Raw genomic sequence first — 25,000 nt, forward strand, 5'->3', positions numbered from 1 at the left:
AGAAGCTCTGTTAGACTGGAAACTAACTCTTCTCTAGATAGTTCAGAAAATACCTCTTCAGAATCTGATTCTGATGTAGATTCTGATCCATCATCTTCTGTCGCCATCAGCGCAAAGTTTGCCTGCTCTCCTTCAGAGTCTGATCCTGATTCTGATTCAGAATCATCCCATGTTGCCATAAGACCTTTCTTCTTATGAAACTTCTTTTTGGGATTCTCCTTCTGAAGTTTTGGACACTCATTCTTGTAATGTCCAGGCTCATTGCACTCATAGCAGACAGCCTTCTTCTTGTCAAATCTTCTGTCATCAGAAGATTCTCCACGTTCAAATTTCTTTGAACTTCTGACGCCTCTGAACTTCCTTTGCTTGTTCTTCCAGAGTTGATTTAGCCTTCTGGAGATCAAGGACAGTTCATCTTCTTCTTCAGATTCTGATTCTTCAGAATCTTCTTCTCTTGCCTGAAAAGCGTTAGTGCATTTCTTGATATTGGATTTTAATGCAATAGACTTACCTTTCTTTTGAGGCTCGTTTGCATCCAGTTCAATTTCATGACTCCTCAGGGCACTTATCAGCTCTTCCAAAGAGACTTCATTTAGATTCTTCGCAATCTTAAATGCAGTCACCATTGGGCCCCATCTTCTGGGCAAACTTCTGATGATCTTCTTTACATGATCAGCCTTGGTGTAGCCTTTGTCGAGAACTCTCAATCCAGCAGTCAAAGTTTGAAATCTTGAAAACATCTTTTCAATGTCTTCATCATCCTCCATCTTGAAGGCTTCATACTTCTGGATTAGTGCAAGAGCTTTGGTCTCCTTGACTTGAGCATTTCCTTCATGAGTCATCTTCAAGGACTCATATATGTCATGGGCCGTTTCCCTGTTAGATATCTTCTCATACTCAGCATGAGAGATAGCATTCAGCAAAACAGTCCTGCATTTGTGATGATTCTTGAAATCTTTCTTTTGATCATCATTCATTTTGCTTCTCGTGAGCCTTACACCAGTAGCTTTAACAGGATGTTTGTAACCATCCAACAGAAGATCCCATAGATCAGCATCTAGACCAAGAAAGTAACTTTCCAGTTTATCTTTCCAGTATTCAAAGTTTTCACCATCAAATACTGGTGGTCTAGTATAACCATTGTTACCATTGTATTTCTCAGCAGAGCCAGATGTAGATGGAGTTGGATTTGCTTGAGATTCACCAGCCATCTTTTACTGAAGCGTTTTTCTCTTCCTGAATCTTTTCTAAACACGGTTAAGTGCTTGCACCTTAGAACCGGCGCTCTGATGCCAATTGAAGGATAGAAAAACACTTAGAAAGGGGGGGTTTGAATAAGTGTAGCTTTAAAAACTTGACTGATAAAAATAAATTGCACAGTTATTTTTATCCTGGTTCGTTGTTAACTAAACTACTCCAGTCCACCCCCGCAGAGATGATTTACCTCAACTGAGGATTTAATCCACTAATCGCACGGATTACAATGGTTCTCCACTTAGTCAGCAACTAAGTCTTCCAGAGTCTTCTGATCACACACTGATCACTCCAGGAACAACTGCTTAGATACTCTCTAAGACTTTCTAGAGTATTCTGATCCACACGATCACTCTAGTTACAACCTGCTTAGATAACCTCTAAGACTTCCTAGAGTATTCTGATCCACACGATCACTCTAGTTCCTTACAACTTAATGTAATTAATTCTACGAGTATTTCAATTGCTTCTTAAAAGCTATAATCACAAACTGTGATATTTCTCTTATCGTTTAAGCTTAATCTCACTAATATATTACAACAGCAATGTAGTGAGCTTTGATGAAGATGAAGATTCTGAGCTTTGAATAGAACAGAGTTTCAGCAAGTTAATATGAGTTGTTTTGTTCCAGAATTGTTAACCTTGCTTCTCATCAGAACTTCATATATATAGGCGTTGGAGAAGATGACCGTTGAGTGCATTTAATGCTTTGCGTGTTCCGTACAGCATCGCATTTAATGTTATACGCTTTTGTCAACTACCTCGAGCCTTGTTCACGCTGTGTCTACTGACGTTGCCTTTAATAGCTTCTAACGTTCCTTTTGTCAGTCAGCGTAGCCTGCCACTTGTACTTCCTTCTGATCTGATGTTTGTGAATACAACGTTTGAATATCATCAGAGTCAAACAGCTTGGTGCAAAGCATCTTCTGATCTTCTGACCTTGAAGTGCTTCTGAGCGTGATACCATCAAAACTTCAGTGCTTCTGATCTCATGTTCTTCTGATGCTTCCATAGACCCATGTTCTGATTCTGCTTCGACCATCTTCTGATGTCTTGCCAGACCATGTTCTGATGTTGCATGCTGAACCCTTTGAGACAAAGCTTCTGAGCGCTGAATTATGCATACTCTTTATATATTTCCTGAAAAGGAAATTGCATTTGATTAGAGTACCATATTGTCTTAAGCAAAATTCATATTATTGTTATCATCAAAACTAAGATAATTGATCAGAACAAATCTTGTTCTAACAGTATTGTCTTGAATCTTTATTGTGATTTCTATGTGTTAAGTATTTGAGTAGCTTCATACTTCTCGAACGTGTGGGGTTATGCGTTTATCGTTTTGGAGTAAAAAATTTTGGTATGGCTCAAGAAAATGGAAAAATTGTAATAGCTACAGAATTATACATATAAGACTTAAAATTCCATAAATATGCTTTATTGAATTTGAAAAGAAACATTACAAGGAAAGGAAATAAAATAAAAGGAAATGATACTAAAGCGAGTAATACGACTCCCCCAGACTTAAATGATGCAGTGTCCTTATTGCATAGCTACTACTCCTCATTGTTGCGGTTGGGGGAACTGCTTGCGCCTCTTGTACGAACACGTCGACATCTATCAGTAGGAGAGCCATTGACACGAATGTTAAGATCATTCAATTGTGTAGCAATTTCGGTGTATTGGCCTTCGTTCCTAATAGCGTAGTCACGGTGCTCTTGTTGCATCTCTCGAATAAGCCTTAGTGTTTCGTTTTGATTTGTCTGCATAGCTTGAAAGAGTTGGTCTTGGCGTTGAGTTGCAGCATACATGGCATCGAGAGTAATAGGCGGAGGATTGTTTTGAGGAGGTTGGTTGAATTCAGCTTGTGCTTGGTTGAACTCTTGTTCCATTGCATCCACTGGCTCATTATGATGTTCAGGTTGGTTTTCTTGAGGGTTTTCATTAACAAGCCTCCAACGCTGAATATAACGGATGTTGATTTGCTCTGGGCATGGCAGGATGACATTTGGAATTAGAACTTTGTTGACGACCAGAGTGTAGCGGCCATCATGACAGGGGGAAACCAAGTGAGAGTCACGGTAGTAAGTGAGATCGAGGGATTGAGCAGGCATCATGAGATGGGAAAGTGAGATGAGGTCGTCAGCGAGACCTAAAGCACAGGCCAAGGTGGTAATAATGCCGCCAAACAGGAAGGGGTTTGTAGCGGGGGCGTTGATGCAGCCTTGGATGTGTTGGAGCATAAATGGTGCGGCATTGAAACGGATATTATTTAGCGCACAGTATAAGAAAAATAGTTCATTTTGGTTTACCTTGTGGTTGTTGGATCTTGCAAAGATAGTGTGACCCAAAACACGTTGAAAATAACGTATAGCGGGATTTTGAATATGAGAAGCATGAAGGGTCCTCCAACCGGTAGGAATTTCGCCAGTGAGATTAAACCAGAATTCAAAAGCTAGTTGCTCCCAAGGGCGACCATTGAGTTCTTGAAAAATTGTGCGGTGAGCATTTGGTGCATTGTTAAAATGCAAATACGTAGCAACTTCTTCTTGATCCAAAATAAAGTCACGATTAAACATCTGAAATTGGATGCTACCGGTTAAGAGTGGTTGATCAGAAGGAGTGTCGTACTGGAAAGAGCTTAAGAACTCTAAGACGAGCGGCTCATAAGTGGGTACGGGTTCGGTACAAAGATGATGTAGGCTAGATTTTGTGAGCAAACGGGTGACACCATCTATTAGACCCAGAGTTTCTAGACATTCGATGTTCACGAATTTCGTGGGGACAACCGAACGTTCATAGAAAGCGAGGTATTTGGTTCTTTGAGCATTGTCATTTTCCTCTCGAAAGATAATGTGTTCAAGGTTGGGAGGAGGTCTCTTAGGGCGTACACTTCGGATGATTGAACGTGGAGGCATGGTGTGTTTGGAAGGAGATAGTGTGGAGAAATAGAGGAATAGAAAAATGGTATGGAGGTTGTGAAGAAAAAGAGTGGTGGTGGTGAGTTTTTATAGTGAGGTTTGAGAATGGTGGAGTAATATAGAATTGATGGAGATTTATGGTTGTGTTTGAATTTTGAATAGAATGGAGAAATGGGAAATGATGTAGAGTTAAAGAGGTGATGATGGAGGATGATTGTGGTTTATGGTGTTTAAATGGAAGGAATAATGGGGAGAAGGAAGAATATTGAATGATGAATTTTGAAATTCAAAATTCAAAATTCAAAGAGGGAGAAGTGATGCCTCTGCGTGGTCAAACGAAGCATGCAGCTGCTGCCCTTGGGAGACGCGCTTCTCAGGCAGGCAGTCTGCTGGGGGACAAGATATGGAGACGTGCGTCTCCTGTCCGTAACATGCAAATGGGTGGTCCCACAGAGGTGGAGACGTGCGTCTCCTAGCCTATGGGAGTGGTTTTCACGCATGTACTGGTTGGGACAGGTTCTGAGAGGTACAATAAATGTGATAAACAGTTCAGAACAGTGTCATAGTTTAGTACTATAAACAGCAAAAATAATGGTAAACAAGCTGAATATATTATATGCGTTCAGGAATATATAGCAGTTAATGGCAGCGCATTATAACACAGTAGCAGTAAATGAATATAAATAATGCATTTCAGATTAAAACTGGTACTGAGTGTTGATAGAAACAGAATGTAAAAATGCAGAAAATTAATTTCTAAACTAGGAATTGAAAATTTCTAAAACTAGAAATAAAATCTAATATCCTAAAAGTTAACATCTAGCCACGTCTGTTGTTGTGCACATTTGAATAAATGTGTTTGAAGACTTCGTCGAATTGAGCATTGACGGTGTCGATGAAATTGAAGAAATGCATTTGCAGAGTATGTAAATTATTGCGCATATGTTGGACTTCGTGTTGCAGTGCATCGATGGCTTGCCCATGCGTGTTCTGATTAGGAGCATTCTCGATCCTCGGAGGAGCGTTTCTTGGGGCCACTAATTCAGCGGATGCAGCAGGTTGTTGTTGTTCAGGCTCGACGTCAGTCATGTCTTCAGATTGAATTTCTTGTGAACCAGTAGGAGTCTCAGGCTCATACTCAGGAATGGGTTCATCTTCAAGTAGAGGCTCATATTCAGGCACATGATCATCTTCAGGCATAGGTTCGTATTCAGGTTCAAGATAATCTACGGGTATGTGTCCATTTTCATAGTATCTAAGAGGAGTGTCAGGTTCAGAATCTTGTTCTGCTACATACATGTCATCATCTAAATGTTCATAAGCTTGTGGTGTTTCTGGAGATGACTCTCTTTCAGGGATTTGATCATAGTAAAGCCAGTTGGCAGGGTTGTGCACACTCGTCCTTGGATTCGGTAAGGTGAACTGATCTAGTACTTTATTATCAATGAGTAAATCAAACTAATCAGGTCCTAGGTTACCAATGATACCTCGATTAAAGCAAAAGCGAATATTCATAGAGTTGTAGGAACCAAAGGGTGTCAATCTAAGAAGTGGTTGTCTCAGACCTATAGCATTTGCAATCATAGTGACGAATCCTCCGATCAGAATAGGTGAAACTTCGTCTTGCGTGATGCGCTCGAAGTTTGCTAGCATAAATGCGATAGCGTTGACAGGACGATTCTGAGAGGTGCAGAACATGATGAATAACTCTTCTCTAGAAACTTCAGTGACATTTTCGGGTTTACCAAAGATGTAGTGAGCGATGATCTTATGCAGGTATCTGAAGGAAGGGTTATGAATGTTCTCGGATTGAAACTCGTTCTCTTCAGGGTTATCGTTACCAGTGATCTTACCCCAAAATCTTTCCAACTCCCAGTAGGCAAGACTTTCTTCAGGGACTGTGGTGTATGCATCTGATCCATGAGGGATTTCCAACATCTCAGCAAAACACAGATGCAAAACTGATATTCTAATCCAAAGAGTCGAAAGAGGATAACTCCCTTCCTCAATCCTTGTCCACAGTTAGGCAGGTAAGTCAAAGAGCTCAAGAATTCCAGAGTGAGCTTTCGGTAGGTAGGTACTAAACTTGCGGAACAGGTGAGAACCGGTCCAACCGATTTGGTTCAGCAAGTGCATGACGCTTTCAGCGATACCTAACCTTTCCATAGTCGGGTGGTGAGGATAGTGAGTCAAATCCATTTGTCTCTCAGCTAGCTTAGCATATCTCGCTTCTTGTCCTCTACCACGGAATACAACTTCCATATTGTCAACTTCTTGCATCTTGATGAGTTAGTAGTTAAGTAAGCCTATAAGTTGAAAAATATGAAAATTAAGTTAGAACTAGGCTAGTGTTGTTTAAAAAGGAAAAATAAAGAGAAAATTAAAATTAAAGGTGAAACAAATTATAATAATAATTATAATTATAAAAAGGAGAGATTATTACGATTTAAAAATAGCGGTTATAATTATAGTAATTATTATAAGATATAGAGAAAAACATAAAAACAAAAATAGGGAATTAAAGTAATGCAAAAATAGAATAGAATATTGAAACCAAGCGCTTTGTTTTATGTCGTAAGCTCGACGATTTAAATAAAGATCATTTTTCTGAATGAGCGGGCAGCTCGTCGAGTTTAAAAATCTGAATGTTTTCATCGTGTTCGAGATGATGGTAATACTTAAGACGTTGCCCATTCACGACAAAAGGTTTGACGGTTTCTCCTTTGATTTCTATCGCTCCGCTCGGAAATATGTTAGAAATTTCGAAAGGACCAGACCATCTAGATCGTAACTTTCTAGGAAATAATTTCAGCCTAGAATTAAATAATAGTACTTTATCGCCTATGCTAAAAATTTTCCTAGATATACGCTTGTCGTGCCATTTTTTCGTTCTTTCCTTATAGATTTTGGCGTTTTCGTAAGCGTCTTGTCTAAGTTCGTCTAATTCGTTTATGTCTAGAAGTCGTTTTTCGCTAGCAGTAGTGTAATTTAAATTTAAATTCTTAATGGCCCAATAGGCTTTATGTTCTAATTCTACCGGAAGGTGACATGATTTTCCATAAACGAGTTTGAATGGGGTGGTTTCAATTGGAGTTTTGAAAGCTGTTCTATAAGCCCATAAAGCTTCATTTAACTTGGATGACCAATCCTTTCTAGATATAGCAACAGTTTTCTCCAATATTTGCTTTATTTCTCGGTTAGACACTTCTACTTGTCCGCTTGTTTGTGGATGGTATGGTGTAGCTATTCGATGATTTACTCCATATTTTCGAAGGAGTTTTTCAAGGATTCTTGAAATGAAATGAGATTCACCATCGCTAATTACCAGTCTTGGTACACCAAACCTAGGAAAGATAACATTTTTGAAGAGTTTGATCACTACTCGTGTGTCGTTTGTAGGAGAAGCGATAGCTTCTATCCACTTTGAAACGTAATCGACAGCTACGAGTATATATTTATTTCCAAATGATGATGGAAACGGACCCATAAAGTCTATTCCCCAGACGTCAAATATTTCTACTTCTAGGATGCCTTTTTGAGGCATTTTGTCACGTCTCGAGATATTTCCGGTTCGTTGGCATCTATTACACAGGTTGGGCCAAAAGAGTCCAGATTGGAGGATTTTGGCGCAGGTTCTAGATGTGCTATGGTGTCCTCCACATGGTGCTGAATGACAATGTGTTATTATACTTCCTATTTCTTCCTCGGGTACACAACGTCTAAAGATTCCATCGGGGCCTCTTTTGAAAAGGAGGGGGTCGTCCCAATAGTAATGTTTTAGGTCATGGAAGAATTTCTTCTTCTGTTGGTAGCTTAGATCCGGAGGAAGTACACCAGCAGCTAGGTAATTTACGAAGTCTGCATACCAAGGTGTGGCAGAGCAGGCTAAAGCTACTTCTACGAAGTTGTTGGATTCAATGGTTGGATGGTATGGTTCTAATTCGTTAGCTTCCAACTGAGCGATGAGTCTTTCATACGGGAAATCATCATCGATTGGTACTTGTTCGGGTTTCAGATTTTTGAGTCGAGAGAGGTGATCTGCTACGACATTTTCGGTTCCCTTTTTATCTTTAATTTCTAAGTCGAATTCTTGTAATAAAAGGATCCATCTTAACAATCTAGGTTTGGCGTCTTTCTTGGTTAAAAGGTACCTAATAGCGGCGTGGTCAGTGTATATGATTATTTTAGCTCCTACCAAGTAGGAACGAAATTTATCTAATGCGAATACGACAGCTAATAGTTCCTTTTCTGTCGTGGCGTAGTTCATTGGAGCTTCGTCTAGGGTTCTACTTGCATAGTATATGACATGTAGTTTCTTATCTTTTCTTTTCCCTAGAACAGTTCCTACAGCATAATCGCTTGCGTCGCACATTATTTCGAAAGGTTCACTCCAGTCGGGAGGTTGCATAATCGGCGCATAGATTAATGCTTGTTTAAGTGTTCGGAATGCTTCAGTGCATTTGTCGTCAAAGATGAATTCGGCATCTTTCATCAGTAATTCAGTTAAGGGTTTGGTTATTTTAGAGAAATCTTTAATAAAACGTCGGTAAAAACCACCTTGTCCTAGAAAACTTCTTATTTCTCTAACTGTTTTGGGAGGTTGAAGGTTTTCGATGATTTCGATTTTTGCTTTATCTACTTCGATCCCCCTATCGGATACGATGTGTCCAAGTACGGTTCCTTGTCGAACCATGAAATGGCATTTTTCCCAATTAAGTACTAGGTTAACACTTACACATCGTTTAAGTACCAATTCAAGGTTTTCTAAGCATGTTTCAAAACTTCCTCCATAGACAGAGAAGTCGTCCATAAATACCTCCATTATTCCATCCAGGAAATCGGCAAATATTGCCATCATGCATCTCTGGAAGGTTGCAGGCGCATTGCAAAGTCCGAAAGGCATTCGTCTATAAGCGAACGTACCATAAGGACAAGTAAACATGGTCTTTTCTTGGTCGTCCGGGTGAATAGGAATTTGGAAGAATCCGGAGTATCCATCTAGATAACAGAAATGTGAGTGTTTAGCTAGGCGTTCGAGCATTTGATCTATGAATGGTAAAGGGAAGTGATCCTTGCGAGTGGCTTTGTTTAACTTCCTATAGTCAATGCACATTATCCATCCAGTTTGGGTACTTTGTGCTACAGATTCGCCTTTTGCGTTAGTGATTACAGTAACTCCTCCTTTCTTCGGTACGACATGAACAGGGCTAACCCATTTAGTATCGGATATTGGATATATGATTCCGGCTTCTAACAGTTTTTGGATTTCCTTTTTAACCACATTGCTCATAATGGGGTTTATTCGTCTTTGATGCTCCCTAGAGGTTTTGCAATCTTCTTCGAGCATAATGCAATGCATACAGAGGCAAGGACTTATTCCTTTCAGATCTGATATGTTATATCCTAGAGCGGTTGGGTATTTTCTTAGGACAGTGAGTAGTTTTTCAGTCTCGGTTTGTCCTAAATCGACATTAACTATGACTGGTCGGTTAAGTTCTTCGTCTAGGAATTCGTACCTAAGGTCGGTAGGTAGTGTTTTAAGTTCTATGGCAGGTTTCTTAGGTCCAGGTATAGGATCAGGAGTTAATGCTAAACATTCACTCAGGTGGTTATCTTGATATTCCCCACGCCAATTGTCATCTTCAAAAATAGGCGGTATAGGAATTCTTAGGATCTCGGTTTCCTTATGTGGTTCGGATTTTATTTCATATACACACTCGTCGATTGTGTCGGCAGAGCAGCATGTGTCAATTATAGAAGGTGCTTTTAGGAATTGAGAGAGAATGAATTCAATTTTCTCTTCTTCTACTTCGAAGGTAAGCTTTCCTCGGTTAACGTCTATAATTGCACCGGCGGTTGCTAAGAATGGTCTTCCTAATATGATCGGGATGTTAGAATCTTCTTGGATATCCATTATGATGAAATCAATTGGGATGTAGAATTGACCTACACGCACAGGGATATTTTCTAACATTCCTACAGGGTATTTAACTGAACGGTCAGCTAGTTAAAGAGACATTCTCGTTGCCTTAAGCTCACCTAGATTTAGTTTCTTACAGGTTGAAAGAGGCATCAAACTAACACTAGCTCCTAAGTCGCACAAGGCTTTTTCTATAATAGTCTTTCCTATTAGCAGGGTATGGAAAAGCTACCAGGATCTTTTAGTTTGGGAGGTATGTTATTTTGGATGATAGCGCTACATTCAGCGGTAAGTGTTACAGTTTCGTTATCCTCGAGTTTCTTTTTGTTTGATAGAATTTCTTTTAAGAATTTAGCGTACGAAGGCATCTGAGTTATAGCTTCTGTGAAAGGTATGGTTATGTTTAATTGTTTCAGAAGTTCTACAAATTTTTTAAATTGCGCTTCGGTTTTGGATTTAGCTAATCTCTGAGGGTAAGGAATTGGTGGCTTATAAGGTGGTGGTGGATGTCGCGGGCGAAAAATCGTTATCTTTTTTCGGGATGAGACACCTGATGCCTTCTTTGGGCTCGAGTGCTCAAAAAAATGATTTTTCTTTTTGATTCGACCAAACTTTTTATTGTTTCCAAAGTAGGAAAAGGAAAAAAGTTGCAATAACCTTAAAAGTGGGGGAGAGATTCCGGGTAAGAGGGTTGGTTATACGAAGGGAAGGTATTAGCACCCAACGTATCTATAGTACTCTATAGGTTTCTTTGTTGTGTTTGTTTCATTCTATGTTATGGTGGAGGTTCTGTTGTGAAATAGGTGGGACCTAGGGTGTTTGTTTGATTATGCTCGCAAAGATCATCGCGATCCTCTGCATACATATCCCTTAGAGGGAATCAGAGCATCTGTAGCTCGGGGTCTACGGGTGCTAAGGTTTGAATGGTTTGAGAAGTTTTGCTCGCCAAGGATACGACCTTGTGCCTACGTATTCTCAAAGGGATGTTGAGAAAGTCAGAGCAATCGTAGTTCCCACTTATGCTAGTGGAAGCAAAAGATAAGAGACAAATGTCATCTAAATGTTCGATGTATCTAATCTATATCATCACATACATCTGTTTGATTTTGTTTGAAAATCTTTTCATTATAAGCCCTGGGCCATGCCACTTATGGTGCTTAGAATGATAAAGATGCTTTTTAGCCAGCCTTATGGCAAAAACTTTCAATGAAGTCAGCCTTGTGACAAAAAGTTTTGATTAATCAGCCAGCCTTGTGGCAAAAGTTTCAATGAAGTCAGCCTTGTGACAAAAACTTTGATTAATCAGCCAGTATGGTGGCAAAAAGGTTTGATTGATTAGCCAGCCTTGTGGCAAAAAAGTTTGATTGATTTGATTGATTGATTGATTGTTTGTGATGATATAGAAGAGATACTCCTATCATAGAGATGATAAATGTCTAATCTCCTAGGGTATTTGATTTGGATATTGGGGATGCTTATAAGAAGCCCGTGGGTCCTTGTACGAAGCCCAAGAGGAGGCTATCCGAGGGTCCTTGCATTGTAAGCCCAAGAGGAGGCTATGGGAGGGACAATCCAGGGTCCTTGCATTGTAAGCCCAAGAGGAGGTTATGGGAGGGTCACTCGTTTGTACAAAGCCCAAGGGGAGGCATGGTATAGTTGGTTTGAGCTCTTAGAGCGATTTCACCGGGAAACCATACTCTATGTCCTAACCTAAACTAGTGGAGATTCTTTGCACGAAGCCCAATAGGAGGCTATGGGGAACCTAGTGTTGTACTAGGTTGAACAAGCACACATATCACACATATGAACAAACATGAACAAGTATGAACAAACATGAACAGGTATGAACAATTATATATATGACAAAATGTGTGTATATAATGGAGTTTATGAAGGAAATATACCTGTAAGCATGATCCATTCGTATACACGGGGGCTCGGGACTCATACTCGGGGAGAGACCCACTTGAGTTTATTCAAAGCTATGTAAACAGGTATTTACAAGGGGCTTGGGACTTATACCTACATGGAGGCCCATGGTATTTTTGGGAAGATTTAAAGAAAACCTTCATTTTTTGATTTGTTGCTCGAAGTTAAAAAAATAGATTGAACGAGATATATATAGAAAGGTGTGTGTACAATGAAATACCTAATTTCATGTACAGGAATGGGACTTATACCTATGTGGAGGCCCATGGTATTTTATAAAACATGGTTGAAAATAGTTTGAAAAATATTGATTACTGTTGTGAAAACAGTTGATTGTGTTTTAGGCTTACCTCGAAGAATGAGAAATTGGATTTTGAGTTTGAGGTGTTACCTTGATCTTCAGATGTTAGGCATCCACACCAGCAGAAAAGAACGTCAGATAAGTTCACAGCTTACAGCATTCTTTGATCATCCAGTAATTGTTTAAGGATTTCTACAGCAAATGGAAGACCAAACAAAACAGACAAATCCAAAAGACAACAGAGAAATAATCTCGAAGTCTTGGATGAAATTAGAAAATTTAAGTAAAATGTGAAACAATAACCAATTAGAAATTTAAATGATTAACTACACAAAATAATATGAAAATATCAAATTCAAATAAAAATTAATTCTAAAAGAAGATATTTTTGTGGTTTTTCATGAAAAGATAAAATAATTAGAAACACAAACTTAAATATGCATCTAATATATTTTTGTTGTTTTAATAAGAATTAAAAAAAAAAGACACACATATAAACATATGAAAATATTAAAAGAAAACTTTTAATCCTAAAAAACATGTTTTTTTGTTATTTTTAATAAGGATTAGAAAATAAAACTAAATACTAAACCTTTTTATGTAAAACTATTTTCTAAAGAAAACTTAAAAGAAATAGTTAATAAAAAACTGAAAAATTGGGCCAGAGGGGGTGCAATTCGGATGAGGGGTGAGAAAGCCCAAGACTGAATTAAAAGGCTGAAAGCCATAAAGACAAAATGAATCGGACCGGGTCGGGTCAGTGTGACCCGTATCCGCCCATCTGTTAACTCAAAGTTGGGTTAGAAGAAACCCTAGGCAACAAATGAGGGGCCACGCCTCTTTCAATTTCTTTCACTCGTTTTACACGAGTTTTGTTCTTCCTGGGAAAAGAAATACAGAACCAACACACAACAATCTCATCTTCTCCTTCGGCTCTCTCTCTCGATCGAACAACAACAACTTAAGCTCTCACTCGGTGTCTCTCTCTCGTGATAAACAAAATTTGGCCATGGAAGGAGAAACAAGGACGAAAATCTAGGTATTTCTTCTATTTCTCCGACTCGGGTTTTATTCATGTTTTATGTGCAAGAGAAACGAAAATGACTCAGCTTTCCTATTTCTACTTTTTTTCTGCAGAAATGATATTGTCTTTCTCTCACTCGGTTATGTTCTTCCAATAAACAACAACCTTCGGTTTATGTGATTGAAGAAAAACTCAGGTTTACACTTCAATTCCGCTTTCATGGTATAATTCGGTTTTATGACATAGCGAAATTGTTTATGTTCTCTGTGTTTTTACTTATATCAATAATAAATCAAGCCCCCTTTTTTATGTTTCTGGTATTCATTCTTTGTTTCACAGGAAAACTAAAGTTCACAGTGATAACAATATTAAAAACAGTATTGAGAGTAAGAGCGAAATTGACTTACCTACGGCGAGGAGATTTTTGCCGGATTATTGTTGAAGGTATGTGTTGATTATTTCTCCTTTGAAATTCTGCAAGTTAGCTTGTTGCTACTGCCTTGATTTCGCAACTGTTGCAAGTTTTTGATGTTGCTGAATTTTGCTTTGAGTTGTTGTTGAATTCTTTGATTTGCTGCAGATTGAATGATGAAGAGAACCATGCGTTGATTCTGTTTTGATGCTGCAAACTTTGTGCTTGTTGTTGTAGGCTCCCTTTTGATAAAGATGATGCCACCACCTCTTTGGATATTAGGGAGACTTGAAGATGGACTTCAAGTTGGAACTCTCCACCAAGGTATGAAGAATTTCTTCTTCACTCCCTTTCATGAAACTATGTAGCTAGAAACTCTTATTTTATTCAAGTAGTTTTCTTTGATTTGAAGAATTTCTCCTTCTTACAAAGAAACATGAAAACTATAAGAGAAGAGGAAGAAGTGAGAAAGCTAGTAGTATAGTAGCTTTGGTGTGATTTGCAATGAAGTGAGGCCTTCTATTTATAGGAAAAGTTAAGGATGTGTTTGGCATTTGGTAAACTTGATTGGCAAGATTTAATCATTGCAAGATATAGAAAAAGAATAAGAATATTCTTTATGAGATATTTCTCTTGCAAGTGGACATGAAATATCTTTGATTCCTTTTGTCTTGAATTATTTCTTTTTTTTTGAATTATTTCTTTTGTTGGATTTTTGCTAATCTCACCCCTTTTTGTTTCTTTTTTTCATGTGACATGAGCATCCTTGAGGAAAGCATGAAGAAATTTGATTTTGAAGAATGAGGACTTTGAAGAATGAAGAATTCAAGAATGTCTTTGAAGTCCTATTTTTCTCTTTTCTTTGTAATTCCATATTTGTATTCTTGAAAATGAATGAAATTTTGAAATGATGAAATTCTTGAATTTTGGATAAAGCCCCTTTTGTAATTCATTTGAAAATTGGAACTTTTTCATGTAAAGAACTCCATTTGTAAATGCTTGATTTTCTTGTTAGAACTTGAATGAAGTTTGAATATTCAAGCATGAAGCTTTGAATTATTCTTGAATGATCTTGAATTGAATTCCTTTGAAATGTTGAAAATTTGAATGGTCCTTTTTCAAAAGGAAATGGCGGAATATCCTTGAAGTATTGAACTTTTGGATTTAAGTTTTGAAATATATTCTTGCACCATGAATTTGAAATGATCTTGAATTAAAATCCTTGAATCCATGATCTTGAATCATTTTTTGAAATAATTTTCCAACAATGGACTAAACATGATATTTTCTTTGCAACTTTGATGAAATTTCCATTGAATGTTGTCATAGGGATTATTTGAAGATGATTGAAACCTTTGATTGACTTCCTGGGGATTTTTAGGGTTTCCCAAATGTGATCCCTGATTTCAGTCCCTGATAGTTCAAAACCCTAATCTGATGATTTGAAATTTCACTGTTGATCAATCCCTGTGTTGGAGATGTATTGAGTCAATAGATTAGGCCAAAATGATGCACTTGGGGTCTTGAGGTCATGTCCCAAGTCATTAGGTCAAATCCTGAGCAAAAGTCAGGGGTGTGCTAACTTCAGTCAAAACCCTAACTTGGTTGATTCAGAGCCTTTGAGCTTGTTGAAATGAATCTCTGAGGACCAAATGTTGATTGTTGATGAAGATGATTCATTTGAAATGAAGGGAGAACAAAACCCTAATTGATTGTTACTTGTACTGATGAGTGATTTCCTGATCAAATCCTGCTGAGTCACAAGTAGCAAACACAAGCTATGCAATTTGTTAGAGATGCAAATGATGCATATGCAATGATATGAGGTGGTATCTTAGGTCAAAAATTGGGGTATGACAGATGCCCCTATTTAAGTTTCTTCAACCTGAGATATGAAGATTGAAAATTTTCATTTTGATAGGGTGGAAGAGACTTAAATATCAGAAGACGCGAATTTTGGACCTAAGATACCAAAATTGCGGATGATGCAAGGATATCTTTACCGAGGGGATATCAAGAACTGACTCCACTGGGGACAAGAGATTGGGAAGGATGTCTCAATCCGTTTTAGGAAGAGAATCCGTTTTTTTTCGGGAAAGCAAGTGTATGCTTCACCGGGGAATGATAGCTTTGTAAGAAAAGCTTGCCTATCGACATTATCGACTATCAACACATGGATAGACTTGTTTAATAATGCGAAGGTGAAAGGTATGAAACTGTGTTACCGACTATCAGCATGGTGATAGACTTGACATGGTAAAAAGAGTTTCAACGGTTCGGTTAATATTACCGACTATCAGCATGGTGATAGACATGTTTAATAATATAACCAGAACAAAAAGGTTACCGACTACCAGCCTCGTGATAGTGGTTCTGAAGACATGATCAATTATCAGCCGAGTGATAAAATGATTCTGGAGACTCTGCTAGGGAAATTACTGGTTATTCAGCCTTGTGAACGGTAATAAGGCCCTGATTGTCACATGGTCTTCACGATTGATTTCCTAGAGAGGAAAAATATTTTGAAAGAGAAATAAGCTGCTTAGATGATGAGGCTATTGCTTATTGTCTGTTTTTCACGACTCTATTTGAGGAATCGGAACTTGAATCTTTGGTAAAGACAGGGTTCTAACCAAGAATGAATTGGAAAGAAACAGTCAAACAAGACTTTGCACCCATGAGGAATGAACTCAACTGGGGATTTTCTCCTTCGTTTTGAAAGGAGAAACTAAAGCAACCTTCCTCCACGAGGAATGATCTCAGTGGGGAACTGGAGAAAGAAGATGTTCTTCCTGCTTATGGGTGACAACCTACTGGAGAGATGACACGCCCGTACCTGTTTCTTTTTCCTTTTTTCTCTTTTTCTCTTCTTTTTTTTTTGGGATAGATATATCCTGAACAAGTGATTTTAAAGCAGACATTGAAAAATGCAATGATGCATAAATGATGCAAATATGTATGAATGATGAATGTCATGAATGTCGCATGCATGCTAACAATACTGACAGACAAAGAAGTATACTGGAAAGGGACCGACGTCGCAATACAACCAGATACTTGGCAAATGTTCTTCAACACGGTGTAGATTGTAACACCCCAAATTTAATTAAATTGGTTAATTAAATTATTGAAGGATTTAAATATGGATTTAGCGGAATTTGGATGGCCGATATTATTTTAAGGGCATATTTGGCATTATTAAATTAAAGTCGGATAGTCGGAAAATAATATTAAGAATAATATTATTTATGATTCGGAATTATTATATTGAAGGAATTATTATTATAAGTGATATAATTGATTATTTAAGTTATATCTCTTATTGGGCCTAAATTGATTTTGAAGAAATATTAAACAAAGAGAGGATTTAAACACTAAGCCCAATTGATTTTATATTAGGGTTTTAGAGATTTGGGGAAAGAGAGAGTTGTCATAATGAAGAAACAATAATAGAAGAGAAAGAGGCAAGACTATGGAGAAGAATAAGAAGCTTGAAGATTTTCATCCATGGTGTCAAGTAAAGATGCAATTAGAGACCCATTGAGTTGCTTCTATTGATAAGGTAAGGGTGGGGTTCTCTTCCTATAATGGGGCTTATGAAATTTTGTATGTGGGGAATTGGATGTGTGAATTTATTGCAATTGTTGTGTTAAATTGCTGCTGGAAAATTAAGAACCTGTGAGATATTTTGTGTTAATTGCTGCTACTGTTGTTTGAAGTTGCCATGTTAAATTACTTCTGGAAATTGAAAATATTGGATTCCAATGTTTAAAAGTTTCTTCTTGTTGTTCATTAATGTTGCTGCACGGACGGCGGACTCATGCCACGACGACGTCAAACCAATGATGATGACCAGCACACGTTTTTTTTATTTCGTTTCAGCTTCCTTCATTTTGTGTGGTTTGGTTACTAGTATATGGTTAATTACTAGTATATAATAACATTATTTTAATAACATAAAGTATAAAATTGATGACTTTTATTTTTCATTTGATGCTATTTCACTGGAAAATATACATACTTTTCTTTCATTAAAGAATATATATAGATATTTATAGTATATATAATATATATAATAGTTATGAGGATTAAGATATATTATTATTAAACTTGAAATGAAACGGAAATCAAGTTAGATTGGAACAGTAGTATGCTACAATGGAACACAAAACAGTCTCGTTTGACCGAAAAGCTAAATTAAACGGTATAACTAGTTGTCCGGATTTTGATGGAAATTTACATGGTAGCTAAATTTAATTAGTAGATTAACATGGTGGTGTTATTTTGTTGAAATTGTGATATTTTACGAATCGATCGAAATTGTGTTTGATTTAAATATTCTTTATAAATAAATTATAATAATTTAATATAATTGTCAATAGAGTTGTTAGAGTCGACAATAAGTTGTCAGAGTTGTTTTGAATTATTAAGAGTCATATTTTTATTTGTTTTGAGTAATTCTGACATGTTTAGAGTTGTCAGTGTATAACGTCGGTGTTTGTTTTTTTTATTGGAACTTTAACAATTCATATCTTTTAAACCGTAACTCCGTTCGAGTCCCCGTTCGAAGCGTTAGAAAGCTAGCGCGATATTCTTTTCAATAAAAATGGTTTTGAACAATAGAATTCTAGAAATTGGAAATGGAGTAGAAATAGAAGTGAATTAAATTAATATAGTGTGATTATTAATTGGTTGATTAAATTAATAGGTGAATTAATTTCAATGTGTTTAATTGATTAGAATATAAATTGGAATTAAATTAACTATTTGGTTTGTCGGTAAATTACGATATTTTGAGAATTTATCCGTAATTGTGTTTTGATTGAATACGTATGTTGAGAAATATATATTATTATGTCAATGATGTTGTTTTGATATTGATTCTCTGTGGGTAGTTGGATAGCATTAATTTTAATGATTAATTGCTTGATTTTAAATGTGTATGTTCATATATAATTGGCAAAATGAGAATTAACATGAGATAGTATGGTTACTAGTGTTAATTGGATTTTGTAAATCGTAATTGATTAATTGACCTTTTATATGTGAATGATATGTATGTGTTGTGAATGTTGTGTACAATTGGTGGATAATTCATCGAGTTGAATTATTGTGATATGCTAAATATTAAGATGGTAGAGATGATCTTAATTGCATATGTTTGATTAACATTGTACATACATTCATATCATGGATGCCTTGAAACAAAGGTGGTTTGCTTTGAAACATAAGCGAGGCTTAGATTCTAAAGTGAATCGGAAGCGGTAAACTATATGTTTACATTTGGTGGCTTTGATCTTGTCCGGATCTGAAGCGTGGCTAGATTCTATATGAATCGGAAGCGGTGGAACTTTGGGTCCACATTGGGTACCACATGCATAGAGTCACATGTCTTGCATTGAGTCACATTGAGGTTAAGTGATGTTTGAATATATGCATTTATGTGATTGTCATGTGTACATGAGATGTGATAATGATGGATTGTGTATATATTTGGGATAATAGTATTGAATCTTTTGAGTATTATACTATTAAATTTTGTGCTTACTTGAATATGTGAAATTTATTAGATGATACTATTTACATGATCATGACTTGTTGTGTGATGAAAAGTATGTGAGATTAATGAACTGTAGAAGTATGATGTGTATAGTAGCTATTGATACTTGTGATGTGATGATTTTATATGTCTGAATCCTAGCATGCAATTTATCATATGCCCACTTATATGATTTGATATCTCACCCTTTTCTCTTGTTTCGCCGTTGCCTTTATATTGGTAACGTGCAGGTATTCAAGTATGAAGATTTAGTTGTCGTTACTCGAATCGGTTGTCGCTCTGATACGTAGCACTCTGGGGGGAACGATTTATGTCATTTATGATGTTGTTGTTTAATTGTGTTATCTTGGTTGAACAAAATGATAAGTTAACTGAGGATATTTTATTGAATACATTCTTAAGCGATTCCGCTGTGTTTTAATAAAATAAGTTATTCTGTTTCAAATGTGCTATGTATCCGCTTTATGCGACGAGTTGATTTGTTTTGTTTTTATTATGTGACGCCTCATTTGTTTATTGAGAAATTTTTGAAAACTCTGATTTATATATATTTGTCGGGTAGAAATGGGGTGTTACAATAGTGGTATCAGAGCAGGTCGGTCCGTCCGGCCAAGTTTTTGAGTCAGTTGAGTTGTGTGACAGTTGAATGATGTCAGTGTTTTATTCCTTAGTACGCGACATGTGTGTGAAACACTGTCAGTACTTGTTTCCTTTGTTGTAGGGATTGGTTTGATTACAAGTGGGGGAGAAGTTTTACTTCTTGAAGATGTTTCTGTTGTAAGGGATGGTCAAGTATGTTGAGTGGCGATGTTCAGCACGGTTGAGGACTGAGAACTTGTCGGTGTGTTTAACCTTTGCGTCTGATGCCGGTGTTTGACAAGTGTTAAAGTGATAAAGTTGCGGTAGACTTTATGTTAGACTCGCATAAGTGATTAATGGACGTAGTCGATGTGTGAAGTGTTGTGAATCGCAAATCCGAGATGGAACTCGAGAATGCGCGTAGCTTGAGTTTCGGATATCTGATTTGAACTCCATCTGAAGCGTCAGAAAGATAACGAGATGAAGTGTATTATAAGAATGATTCCCGCAGTCGTAATAGAGTTGATTTTGACGTTATGATGTTGGGATGGGATGCAGTTTATCGTCAAAGTTATTTGAGGAGTTTGGGAGATAACATAAAAATTGTCGATGCTTGACGTCGATGTTTACAATTCGAATAATGTTAGAGATTTGTATCTTGGGTTTCGAGTATCAGTTGGACGTACCGTTTGAGCCTACGAAGAGGTGAAGTTGTATTCTACCTTATGGAAATGTGTAATCCTGTTGAATAAGAATGGTTATAACCGCAAATGTTTGAAGCGAAGTTAAGCCGAACTTGTTGTTGATGATTAAGATGAGATAAATAGATGTTCGGTATTAAAGATGATTTGAGTACTGATGACTTTTAAGGAAGAGTGAAGTAGAAAAAGTCAAACTTAGAGATGATAGAAGTCGTATTTGGGATGCCAAAAGTGGCGGTGCGTATAAAAGAAGGACTGTATGGAATTTCTATCGCCAGTTTATCGTGAAGATGACTTCGGTTGAGAATAAAAAATTTGTGTGATGCTAAGTGATTATGAATTAGACTTTTGTATTATGTTTGGACGTCGGTGTCTCATCGACAAGATCGATTGATAAGGTAAGATGTTGTAGGAATTGTGAAAACCCAAAGTGAATCATTGGGTTACGTCATGTTATTGGATTTAAGTGGAAATTCGGAAAGAACACTATTTTGATGTAACAACGATTTATACTCCACTAAGGTTATCAGATACTAATTGGCAAATTGGGGAACTGATCACCCTCAGTCTATTGTTAATGGTAGACGAAACTCGTGTTGGACGTTATAGATTTGTCGTGTTGTCTTAATAGTGTAGAAAGAGTATCTATATTTTATCGTGAAGATAGTCGCTCATCAGTTTGTGTAGCTTGGTAAGAGGGATGGTTGAGTTAGAATTAGATGAGATTAACAATCAGTGTGGTACGTTTTATGCAAGCGAGTGTCGCAAAGTGAAATATTGGATATATCAAATGAACAACGATGTGAGGATGAGTATTGAAGGAAAGTCTATTTTGGATTGAGAAATTGTGAATCATATAAGTTGACAGTGTTTAATCAAGAATGGTGACTTAAAAGAGAATTATCAGAGTTAAGCAGCGGAAGCTTTAGGTGACACTGTTGTTGTATGACTTGAGGGAGTAAGAAACTATATGCCAGAAGTCAGTAAAGATGAGTTATCTTGATGTTTGGATTGATGGACTGTTGGAATGAGTGTGATGAGCCAGGAATAGAGCATTGAGTCGTTGATTATTGCAAAATTGGTAAGAAGTGTATTGTGTTTATGTTCATGGGAATCGTTGTTGTGATGAAGAGGTAGTGATCGAAGTGTTACCAAGCGTGATTTAGAGATTCGAGAATTTGATACGGGGTTGTGTTTGGGATGGTGTTGAGCGAATTTTCGAGGACGAAAATATTCTAAGTGGGGGAGAGTTGTAACACCCCAAATTTAATTAAATTGGTTAATTAAATTATTGAAGGATTTAAATATGGATTTAGCGGAATTTGGATGGCCGATATTATTTTAAGGGCATATTTGGAATTATTAAATTAAAGTCGGATAGTCGGAAAATAATATTAAGAATAATATTATTTATGATTCGGAATTATTATATTGAAGGAATTATTATTATAAGTGATATAATTGATTATTTAAGTTATATCTCTTATTGGGCCTAAATTGATTTTGAAGAAATATTAAACAAAGAGAGGATTTAAACACTAAGCCCAATTGATTTTATATTAGGGTTTTAGAGATTTGGGGAAAGAGAGAGTTGTCATAATGAAGAAACAATAATAGAAGAGAAAGAGGCAAGACTATGGAGAAGAATAAGAAGCTTGAAGATTTTCATCCATGGTGTCAAGTAAAGATGCAATTAGAGACCCATTGAGTTGCTTCTATTGATAAGGTAAGGGTGGGTTTCTCTTCCTATAATGGGGCTTATGAAATTTTGTATGTGGGGAATTGGATGTGTGAATTTATTGCAATTGTTGTGTTAAATTGCTGCTGGAAAATTAAGAACCTGTGAGATATTTTGTGTTAATTGCTGCTACTGTTGTTTGAAGTTGCCATGTTAAATTACTTCTGGAAATTGAAAATATTGGATTCCAATGTTTAAAAGTTTCTGCTTGTTGTTCATTAATGTTGTTGCACGGACGGCGGACTCATGCCACGACGACGTCAAACCAATGATGATGACCAGCACACGTTTTTTTTTATTTCGTTTCAGCTTCCTTCATTTTGTGTGGTTTGGTTACTAGTATATGGTTAATTACTAGTATATAATAACATTATTTTAATAACATAAAGTATAAAATTGATGACTTTTATTTTTCATTTGATGCTATTCCACTGGAAAATATACATACTTTTCTTTCATTAAAGAATATATATAGATATTTATAGTATATTTAATATATATAATAGTTATGAGGATTAAGATATATTAGTATTAAACTTGAAATGAAACGGAAATCAAGTTAGATTGGAACAGTAGTATGCTACAATGGAACACAAAACAGTCTCGTTTGACCGAAAAGCTAAATTAAACGGTATAACTAGTTGTCCGGATTTTGATGGAAATTTACATGGTAGCTAAATTTAATTAGTAGATTAACATGGTGGTGTTATTTTGTTGAAATTGTGATATTTTACGAATCGATCGAAATTGTGTTTGATTTAAATATTCTTTATAAATAAATTATAATAATTTAATATAATTGTCAATAGAGTTGTTAGAGTTGTCAATAGAGTTGTTAGAGTCGACAATAAGTTGTCAGAGTTGTTTTGAATTATTAAGAGTCATATTTTTATTTGTTTTGAGTAATTCTGACATGTTTAGAGTTGTCAGTGTATAACGTCGGTGTTTGTTTTTTTTATTGGAACTTTAACAATTCATATCTTTTAAACCGTAACTCCGTTCGAGTCCCCGTTCGAAGCGTTAGAAAGCTAGCGCGATATTCTTTTCAATAAAAATGGTTTTGAACAATAGAATTCTAGAAATTGGAAATGGAGTAGAAATAGAAGTGAATTAAATTAATATAGTGTGATTATTAATTGGTTGATTAAATTAATAGGTGAATTAATTTCAATGTGTTTAATTGATTAGAATATAAATTGGAATTAAATTAACTATTTGGTTTGTCGGTAAATTACGATATTTTGAGAATTTATCCGTAATTGTGTTTTGATTGAATACGTATGTTGAGAAATATATATTATTATGTCAATGATGTTGTTTTGATATTGATTCTCTGTGGGTAGTTGGATAGCATTAATTTTAATGATTAATTGCTTGATTTTAAATGTGTATGTTCATATATAATTGGCAAAATGAGAATTAACATGAGATAGTATGGTTACTAGTGTTAATTGGATTTTGTAAATCGTAATTGATTAATTGACCTTTTATATGTGAATGATATGTATGTGTTGTGAATGTTGTGTACAATTGGTAGATAATTCATCGAGTTGAATTATTGTGATATGCTAAATATTAAGATGGTAGAGATGATCTTAATTGCATATGTTTGATTAACATTGTACATACATTCATATCATGGATGCCTTGAAACAAAGGTGGTTTGCTTTGAAACATAAGCGAGGCTTAGATTCTAAAGTGAATCGGAAGCGGTAAACTATATGTTTACATTTGGTGGCTTTGATCTTGTCCGGATCTGAAGCATGGCTAGATTCTATATGAATCGGAAGCGGTGGAACTTTGGGTCCACATTGGGTACCACATGCATAGAGTCACATGTCTTGCATTGAGTCACATTGAGGTTAAGTGATGTTTGAATATATGCATTTATGTGATTGTCATGTGTACATGAGATGTGATAATGATGGATTGTGTATATATTTGGGATAATAGTATTGAATCTTTTGAGTATTATACTATTAAATTTTGTGCTTACTTGAATATGTAAAATTTATTAGATGATACTATTTACATGATCATGACTTGTTGTGTGATGAAAAGTATGTGAGATTAATGAACTGTAGAAGTATGATGTGTATAGTAGCTATTGATACTTGTGATGTGATGATTTTATATGTCTGAATCCTTGCATGCAATTTATCATATGCCCACTTATATGATTTGATATCTCACCCTTTTCTCTTGTTTCGCCGTTGCCTTTATATTGGTAACGTGCAGGTATTCAAGTATGAAGATTTAGTTGTCGTTACTCGAATCGGTTGTCGCTCTGATACGTAGCACTCTGGGGGGAACGATTTATGTCATTTATGATGTTGTTGTTTAATTGTGTTATCTTGGTTGAACAAAATGATAAGTTAACTGAGGATATTTTATTGAATACATTCTTAAGCGATTCCGCTGTGTTTTAATAAAATAAGTTATTCTGTTTCAAATGTGCTATGTATCCGCTTTATGCGACGAGTTGATTTGTTTTGTTTTTATTATGTGACGCCTCATTTGTTTATTGAGAAATTTTTGAAAACTCTGATTTATATATATTTGTCGGGTAGAAATGGGGTGTTACATAGATAACACGGGTGATGAATGGTGCTGCGTGCTTTAAACTTCTCTGGGGAAGATGAGCATCTTTTTTTTATTGAG

General features: G+C 36.2%; 2 long non-coding RNA genes across 2 annotated transcripts; both read left to right on the plus strand.

Annotated features, from left to right (window-relative positions):
• The first annotated feature begins 17,201 nt into the window (after positions 1 to 17,201).
• Positions 17,202 to 19,766, plus strand: LOC131637976 (uncharacterized). The gene is made up of 2 exons (XR_009294552.1): positions 17,202 to 17,323; positions 19,552 to 19,766. It is a non-coding gene; the product is annotated as an uncharacterized LOC131637976 (long non-coding RNA).
• Positions 19,767 to 22,205: 2,439 nt separating this feature from the next.
• LOC131637971 (uncharacterized) lies at positions 22,206 to 24,792 on the plus strand. Its single transcript, XR_009294551.1, has 2 exons — positions 22,206 to 22,327; positions 24,578 to 24,792. It is a non-coding gene; the product is annotated as an uncharacterized LOC131637971 (long non-coding RNA).
• The last annotated feature ends 208 nt before the right edge of the window (positions 24,793 to 25,000 follow it).

Source organism: Vicia villosa, unplaced genomic scaffold, assembly GCF_029867415.1.
Source record: "Vicia villosa cultivar HV-30 ecotype Madison, WI unplaced genomic scaffold, Vvil1.0 ctg.002123F_1_1, whole genome shotgun sequence".
Taxonomy (NCBI): Eukaryota; Viridiplantae; Streptophyta; class Magnoliopsida; order Fabales; family Fabaceae; genus Vicia; species Vicia villosa.